Genomic DNA, 9,553 nt, shown 5'->3' with positions numbered 1-9,553 from the left:
AACAAGGAAATCAACTAATGGCCAAGACTGCAGACCTCACACTCTCTCTCCTTCACGTTCTCTGCGCATAATGGTTTAAATGAACAAACACATTTTTGTGCAAGCAATTTAAGGTCGCGACTGTTGTCCCAAATATAGCAGGCTTCATTCAGTGATTGAAACAAATATTATTAATATTAATTGAAGTTTTACAGCATATAGAACTGGCATTGAATGCTCCGAGCGAGCTGTGCTGTGGTAAACATGGAACTTTTCCTTGACATGAAACGATAAATAATCAAACCTCGGATGCATTGCTTGACAGAACTCCCCGAAGCCTGCCCCATCCGCGATACTGATCGCTCTCATGTCCTTACAAATGAACGAAATTATTTTATCCGTTATGGCCTCAGACAAAGAGCTTGTGGCGGGCAATGCAAAGTAACGTTAAGTGTCAAGACGTGACTGTTTAGCTGGAGTTCCACACATTATGCCATGCTCATTTGGGTGCACATTTTTGAGATGTGACCTCATGTTGCTAGTGGAATGGTATGCTAACTGTATCTTAAATAGCTTGCATACAACAATCTCGCGGGTCAACAATTTTACCTCATTTTCTCTGCTGCGGTCGAGTTGGGCTCTGCACTTGCTGTCATCTTCCATGAAGACGCGTCAACTTCCAGCAGTGATGCTGTGCCAGACAGTGCGACTCCTGTGAGGCTGTGACCTGTCCCTGAACCCTCAGGCGCTAGCGGCCCACTCGCACAGCAGACAACCACGCCTCTACTACCGCGGGCCTTTTTTTCCACATTTTTTTTATTCGAATATTAATTTTCACCTTCGAAATTCGTTTTTTTTAAACTATTCGAATACATATTCGAATTTAGAATATTCGTTGACAGCCCTAAAACAGACCCAGTAGATTCTGGGTCATAACACTAATTGTGACGAGTGGGGCGGGGCCGAGGGATGTGGCGCCATGGACGCTCGAGGCGGTGGGCTGCAGTGAGTTGCCGGGGATGAGCGAGCTCGCTGCCGACCGCCCCCGGCAACTCACACCAGCCTCACGGACGACTGATGCGCACAAATAAAAACCAAAACATAAAATAAAGCCCAGGCCTGGTCCTCCCTCGTCCTTCACTGTCGTCGCTCCAGTTTTATATCCTTCCATCTCCTCTGTGGGACTCGAGACCGGTGGTGGGTCGCAGGTGTCACTGATTTCCCAATCACTCCACCGGCCTCGCTCGTGTTCCCACATCCCTCGGCCCCACTCCACTCGTCACACTAATATATGAAAAACATTTGGTAAGCTTTATATTCTAATCTCTGAGGTTCACATAAGGACAAAAACAAGCTCGGAGAACATGCATAAAATGCTGCATTATAATTTCTTTAATACAGCATTCATCACCTCCAAATGTTGATTTATAATGTTACAAGTTGTGAAGCAATTTGGGCGAGGAAATAAGATCATGTCTATTCTCAGAATAAACAAAACACAAAACCGAACCATATAAAGGCTATTCATGTGAGAACATCTAAACTAAAGGATTTATACATCGGTAATTTGATCCACTATTCCACAGAGAAAAAGAGAAAAAGACACGCCAGCCAGTTACTGATCTTCTGCAGACACTAATCTATAATCTGACCCCACGGAGCTCGACCAGAGCGCGCTGCAGTTCCACTTCCGACCACACACACACTCATACACGACCGGGGGCGCTGTTGAGCTCGAGAGGACTCACCGTACAGCGCTTACTGTCAGGTGTTTAATATATACTGCTTACTTCACGACTTAAAATAGCCTAGAAAATCTGAAGAATATTTGTTGCAGTTTGCTGAGCACGTTTACAGTTTATTCTTGTTTCAGCTATATGGAGGTCTACGTTGTGGATGAATACTTTGGCCCATTTAGACGAACCGCGCCTGAACGAAGCTCTGTATCTGAGAACAGAGAAGAGTCTTCCGCACAGAGATGATCTCAGCACAGAGATGCTGTGACAATACAGAAATATCAGCAGGAGCAAGCCTTTAGAAGCCAGTTAAATGAGCTTGAGTGTTGCACACAGTGAAAGCAGTAGCGGCGGAGAGATGAACACACACCGCTGATGAGAGTCGAGCACACCTCAGTCAAAAACACGGGGGTTCGTGTGTGTGTCTCACCCTGTTCGTCGACATCTTCTTCTTTGTTTGTCTTGAATCGTCGCCTCACGTTCATAAACTCACCAGACTCCGCCATGTTGACCGGATGACGTCACATCCAGCGACGCACGGATTGATGACGCACGACGCTGTTGAGATTCGATCCGAGTTTGAGTCGGACTCGATTCACTTCTTATCATTTCTTTAAAACAGCTCCAGTGCTGTTTGCAGTGTTCAAACCCATAGTCTATGTTCAAACCCTGGATTGGTTGATGGGTCAGATTACACCGCGAAATATTTCAGTGTTTAATTTTAGTTCAGTTTTCTATAGAATGGAAATTTCTGTTTTCCTGTTTAAAATAATCACTACTCACCACATTTATACAATACAAATTATTTTTAAGGCAGCTTTAAAAAAGTGTTTATGTCGCAAATTTCATCAGTTATGAAACTAATTCAAGTTCAGTTGTAAAGCAGCTCTTAGAGTCCTTCTTCAGATCAGTTCAGTCAGGATTGTTCTGGTCTTAAACCCATAATATTACTGAACATCAATGGTCTTTTAAACCCAAGTTAATTAGTTAAGTTAGTTAGTTAAACTGACTTGAAAAAGCCAACATACTGAAATGCTATTTAAACTTCTTCTTCTGAGACTAAATTTTAAAATGTATCTCCTCCTAGATCTTTCAAGCTAGAACCACCAAACTCTGGTCAGATCTTCAGACTGGTCTGACTCGGCTTGCTTTATCTTTTCTAACTTCGTAAACCAGACTATCAAAACAACCTAAAATCCCATAGACTTTCATTTTTGAGGGTGTGAATACTTCATTACAATAAGACTTCTGGTGTATTTGAGCTGTATACTGCCAGAGCAAAGCTTCAACGCTCTCTACTGAGAATACAGCTTGAACCAGCCTAAGCTGATCGGCTGCTCTGGCTGGTCTCTCAAGATGGTTTTAAAGTGGTTTTGGCCACTGGTTTAGCAGGTCATGCTGGTCTGGGTTTTAGCTATTTCTTTTACTGAATCTACTGGTTTTAGCTGGATTAGCTAAGAAACATGCTAGCAACATGCTAGTAACTTGCTAATCAGACTAGAAAACTGCCAGCTACATGCCAGTGACTTGCTAATCATGCTAGCAACATGCTAGTCTTTTGGAAATCAAGCTGGAAACATGCTAGCAACACGCTAGTCACACAAGCTAATAATGCTAAAAACATGCTAGTTGCTAGTTAATCATGCTAACGTCATGCTAGCGACATGCTAGTCACTTGCTAATATTGTTAGCAACATGCTAGAAACTTACTAACGACATGCTAGTGACTTGCCAATCATGCTTATGTAATGCTAGTGACTTGCTAGGCATGCTAGCAAAATGCTAGTCGATTGTCAATCAGGCTAGCAACATGCTATCCACTTGCATATCATGTTAACAACATGCTAGTGACATGCTAATCATTCTAGGACCATGCAAGCAACATGTTAGAAACGTGTAAATGACATGCTAGTGACTTGCAAATCATGCTAACAAAATGCTAGTAAGTTTCTAGACATGCTAGTTACTTGCTAGTCAATTGGTAATATTGTTAGCAACATGCTAGTCCCTTGCTTATCATGATAACAACATGCTAGCAACATGCTAATGACAGACTAGTAACATGTTAATCATGCTAACATCATGCTAGTTACTTGCTAGTCATGCTAGCAACATACTAGTCACTTGCTCATCATGCTAAAAATATGATAGCAACATGCATTTTACTTGTTAATCATGCTAGCAAGATGCTAGAAACATGTAAACGACATGCTAGTTATTTGCTAATCATGCTAATCACTTGGTAATAATGCCAGCGACATGCTAATCATGCTGGAAACACACTAGTGACATGCTAGTAACTTGTTAATAATGTTAGAGACATAAGCCCCTTTCACACTCCACGTCGGACCCGGCAAGTTGCCGGAACATTGCCGGGTCGCCTTCTGTGTGAAAGCAAACACGTCCCGGGATTGATTCCGGCATTGAACCCGGGTCGGGGACCTAGTAACATTGCCGGGTTCAACCCGGGACGAGTGCTGTGTGAACAAAAGCCAGATCTAATGCCGTGTCGTAGTGATGATGCACAACTCGTACATTACACGTCACGCCCTGATGTCACGTGTCGTTACAGAATCTTTACGGGTTGTGTGTGAAAGCATGCACATATTCTGGGTAACCACTGGCAGTGTGAAAGTGCAAAATCTAGCGACCCGGGAACAATTGCCGGAACACTTTACCCGTGTATTTGCTGGAAAGTGTGAAAGGGGCTGTACTAGTTTACTACTTATCTGTTTAGCTATCTATCTGTCATCTATTATTTATCTATCTATTTTTCTGATAGATTGTATTGCCTTCAAAACTCTAAAACTACTTCAAACATAAGTACTTCATACTGAAAACCCTCAAACTTTAAGCTTTTAAAACTACTTCAAACATTCTGGCTAGGCTTTTTCAAGCCAACTTAAAGTTTGCCTGCAAACTTTACTATCTAGCTCATTTTATAGTCCTAAACAGAGAAGGATCATATTCCGGTTTTTATAATGATGCGTTATTAAGGTCCGTGGAAGAGATGCAGTCATACAAACATGAATATTAACATTTTATAAAACTGTAATTATATCTCCCAAACAGAAGGAAGGATTTCATAAAGTGATGATGTGTAAATGATGGATACTCACGATTCAGCCTCATAAATCATTGATCACTATCCAAACCCAGAAAACAACTAAAGTAAATGAAGAAACAGACCGCTCCATTAGTTCATGTCCATTATTTTATAAAAGCATGTTATAGATTTAACGTGAGCAATCTATTCATGCATAATGTTCTCTGCAATAAACCTTGTCATGTTTAATAAGCCTGGATCATGATATATGCACTCATGAACTCCGCCCCTCAAGCTCACACTCATTTGCATACACAAGTCAAGTCTAGTCACCTTTATTTATCTAGCGCTTTAAACAAAATACATTGCGTCAAAGCAACTGAACAACATTCATTAAGAAAACAGTGTCAATAATGCAAAATGATAGTTAAAGGCAGTTCATCATTGGATTCAGTGATGTCATCTCTGTTCAGTTAAATAGTGTCTGTGCATTTATTTGCAATCAAGTCAACGATATCGCTGTAGATGAAGTGTCCCCAACTAAGCAAGCCAGAGGCGACAGCGGCAAGGAACCGAAACTCCATCGGTGACAGAATGGAGAAAAAAACCTTGGGAGAAACCAGGCTCAGTTGGGGGGCCAGTTCTCCTCTGACCAGACGAAACCAGTAGTTCAATTCCAGGCTGCAGCAAAGTCAGATTGTGCAGAAGAATCATCTGTTTCCTGTGGTCTTGTCCTGGTGGTACACAGAGAGCCACGCCCACATCATAACAACCGAGAATCAAGTCCCGCCCTACATTTGTTGTTTTTGATAATCCTGTATCACAATATGAAAGGAAAGATCTGACTCTACTTCTCCATTTCAACTCAACTTTAACAAATCTATAGTCTATTTCAACAAAGACATTACACTTAGTCATTTAGCAGTCTTTTTGTTTTATTTATTTTAGAAAGTTAGAAGCCTATAATAAATTAGAGGAAATGTTCAGATATGATGAACTTTAGATGCACTGGTGTTCTGTTGAGATGCAGAAGAGAAACAGTGACTTGTGCGCGAGTTCGTGTTGAGTTCAGCAGGTCAGCAGCACAGGTGTGGAATACTGTTTCCTGCTCAGATCACGTTTCCTGCCAGCTGGAGCTCAACTGATCCAAACACACACAGAGAGAAACTGCAGACCGAGCAAATACTGCAGCAGCATCTCAGACACAACAGACTACACCAGATCTCTGTCACAGCTTCCACTCTTCTTTCACTGCTGGTTTCGTCTGGTCAGAGGAGAACTGGCCCCCCAACTGAGTCTGGTTTCTCCCAAGGTTTTTTTCTCCATTCTGTCACCGATGGAGTTTCGGTTCCTTGCCGCTGTCGCCTCTGGCTTGCTTAGTTGGGGTCACTTCATCTACAGCGATATCGAGAATGTGTTTTCTGTCAGTTGACAGTATTTTCTGAATTATGGAGTGATGAAAAGAGTAAAACTGTGATGATCAGATCTCCTCTCAGAAGGAAAGATGAAGTTACTCCGAGCTTCTGATCCAGATCTTCTGGTGGTTTCTGGCTCTTCAGAGCGATGATGGATGTCCAGCTCATTAAACCTCATCTAGAAGAGACAAGACAGACAGAATCTACAGAAGGAACCAAGTCTCTGAGTGTGGAGACATCACTCTCTCCAAACCGTTAAACTGTCCTGAACGACGCTGTAACCCAATAACTGCTGAACTGACAGAGCTGGTCTCAGACTCATGAATGCAGCGAGGCCTTCCAACATCCAAAGATTAATCAAGTTAATCAGCCAGACGCTAAACAGCTCTCTAGATGTGCAGCGATTAGCTGCTTACCTGCACAAACCAGAACTCAAACAGAACCTGGCTTGTGTGTGTGCGTGCGTGCGTGCGTGCGTGCGTGCGTGCGTGTGTGTGCGTGCATGGCTTTATGAGAGCATCATGTTCTGAGCCCAGCTTCACGCTTCATAATGCTGCTCATTCACGTCTGAACATCAAACTTCCCTCAGTGTGTGTGAGATATTCTGAGAAAGAGCTGAGCACATTTGATTCTCACCCAAACAGAGAATAAAACCGGACTTCCTTTTCCTGCTGCTGCGCTAAACCTGGTTTCTGCTCCTGTTTCCCAGAGGCCTCTGGGGCAGTGATGAGGAGAACAATAGTGTTCTGTGAGGAGCTTTATCTGAGACGTATACCTTACACACACACACACACACACTCGCTCTCTCTCCAGGTCTCTAGAGTCGATGGCTCAACCATGAAACTAGATGTCGATGAAGACGAATGCTGTATTAAAAGTTGGCATAATGCGTCAAAAGGGCTCAAATTCATCCTTTCACCTGAGGATCTTCAGCACAACACATGAGAATGAATCCATTTAAAGTGTTAATCCACCTGGTGTGTGTGTGTGTGTGTGTGTGTGTGATGGTTAAGTCCTCACCTGAAACAGCTGATCTGTGAGGAACACACAGGTGTAAAGTACTCACACACTCTCTGTGGTGTTCAGGAGAATTAATAATGAATGCTTTTCATCTGATACGGTGCTTATCATCACGACAGCCGTCTGTGTGTCCAAACACTTCTCCTGTATCCTGCTTGTAAATCGAATTGCTGTAAATAAATGTTTACTTCTTCATAAGAACCCAAGCAGATGACGCATACGCAGTTAGGTTGATATAATCCTTAGGTGTATAAATGTATAATTTCCTTTTTTTTCATTTTCATTAAAATTTGTAGTTAAAATAACTAAAATATTTGTACTTTAAAGTTCAAAGCCCCATTCATATATTTCTCCTGGGTCCACCAGATCACTAAACCTGACCTGTTTACTGAAACAAGTGTGTGAGCCGATACACACACAGCAGAGAGAGAGCCACACTGTCCTAACGGGTCAGAAATCAGTGCAAAGATGCAATGCTGCATGAAAACACTTGTAACTGTAATTGCTGTATTTTCAGCATCATTACTCCAGTCTTCAGTCACATGCTCCTGTAGCATTACATGCACAAGAAACATTGATCAATAAAAATATATATACAAAATACTTTCTAGTTAATATTCACACAGAAAACAGATGTTTCAATATTTTAACGAGTGTAAAACGTTAATAAACGTCCAGTCCTCCGCTCATCCTCAGCACATTACAGACCATCTTCATCACTTCTTCAGATCTATTACTGACCTGTTTCTGAACTGAACCAATAAATAAAGCAGTGCAGAGACGGAACATATAAAAATGAGAAAAGCCCTGACCACAGACGCTGGAAAATCCCAGCCATGTCTGTCAGAATTATTTACATGATATTTACCAGGGGTGGGACGATTCACTGAAAAACCCGTTCAGTTCTCGCGCTGAGACCGCGGTTCAGCTTAAATCTGACAGCATCTGTAATATGGTTTACTATAAATAACAGGTAAAAAAAAACAGGGATCAACTAATATATGTTTCTGTTGATGGAAGCGCATTCTGGATTCCCAGACATTACAACAACGATGAAAAAATCCTGGACAAATCATTGACTCTTGTTCAATACTGGATCAGTGCATTCTCTTAAAGTGACAGTCTTTATATTAATCGAACAGCAACAACAAAGCAATCACTCACTGCTCTTGATTAAAAAGCTTTTTTAACTTTAATAAAGAATAATCTTTAATTTATAGTCCAAAATGCAATGCTGTTTTACATTTGATTACATTCCTTTTCATTTATAAAAAAATTTAAAAAAACCTGGCTCTGTGTTCTGTACTAGACTAACTGAGACTTGTCATGGCACTTGTATACTGTTGTTGTTCTCTTGTTGACCTGACTGCTTCTATTCTTCTCATTTGTAAGTCGCTTTGGATAAAAGCGTCTGCTAAATGATTAAATGTAAATGTAAATGATTACTTTATTAAATTTCTGTACCTAAAATCTAACGTTAAACCTCCCTAAAAAACCCTGAAAGTTTATTATTTTTGTATCTTTAGTCTATTGTATTTATTTGTGCTGTTGCTTATAGTTAGAATATTCTTAATAATATGATAAAATATATCTTTTTTGAAAGTATAGTTTTTCCATACACATAGCACATACAACGGTACTTGCGCAAACTAGCACACTGTTTTACATATGGGGATGCAGTATTTTTTAGTGCCAAAATTGACCAGAAATTGATTTTGCATTTCTAGCCTACAATATGTAGCCTAGTGTACAATGCTTATTTATTTTGAAGGTGATGAAGGAAGTAACAGTAACTAGTGCTGTTAGTGCTCCCTGATGAACAAGAGAGGGAGGACAGTTCAGCTTTTGAGTCAGAGCAGGAACAATGTGTGCTTTTATGATTTATAAGATCATCAGTAGTAGGACTGTGATCATGTATTTAATCCTATCTTGATGTTTTATGTCTTATTGATGTCTATAAAAGTTAATGTAATGATAAATATAAAATTCAAAGATTTCTATGTACTGTAATTATATAAAACTATACTGTCTGCACCATAGTTATGTAAATGAAGTCGATCATCGCGTTTGATTCAATTCATAAGGATTAAAACTTCTCGAAGCACATTTGGGTTAAAATCAATCCAATGGCGCCATCTAGTGGACAACATTAATATCACAGCCTTAGCGTCCCACATATTATAAATTAATAAACCTAAGCATGTTTGCTTAGAACGACTTTGTTCTCGACGCAATTTAATGTTAAAGATCGAATGTCTATTGAATATCTAATATACATACAACTTTATTTCTGTTAAAATTACACTCTTCTATGTCAAGATCACAAGGAAACAAGAAAGAAATGTAATTCAAGCAGA

This window comes from Carassius carassius, unplaced genomic scaffold (genome assembly GCF_963082965.1).
Source record: "Carassius carassius unplaced genomic scaffold, fCarCar2.1 SCAFFOLD_166, whole genome shotgun sequence".
Lineage (NCBI taxonomy): Eukaryota > Metazoa > Chordata > Actinopteri > Cypriniformes > Cyprinidae > Carassius > Carassius carassius.
The sequence above is the reverse complement of the archived record's forward strand: the minus strand, read 5'-3'. Positions refer to the sequence as shown.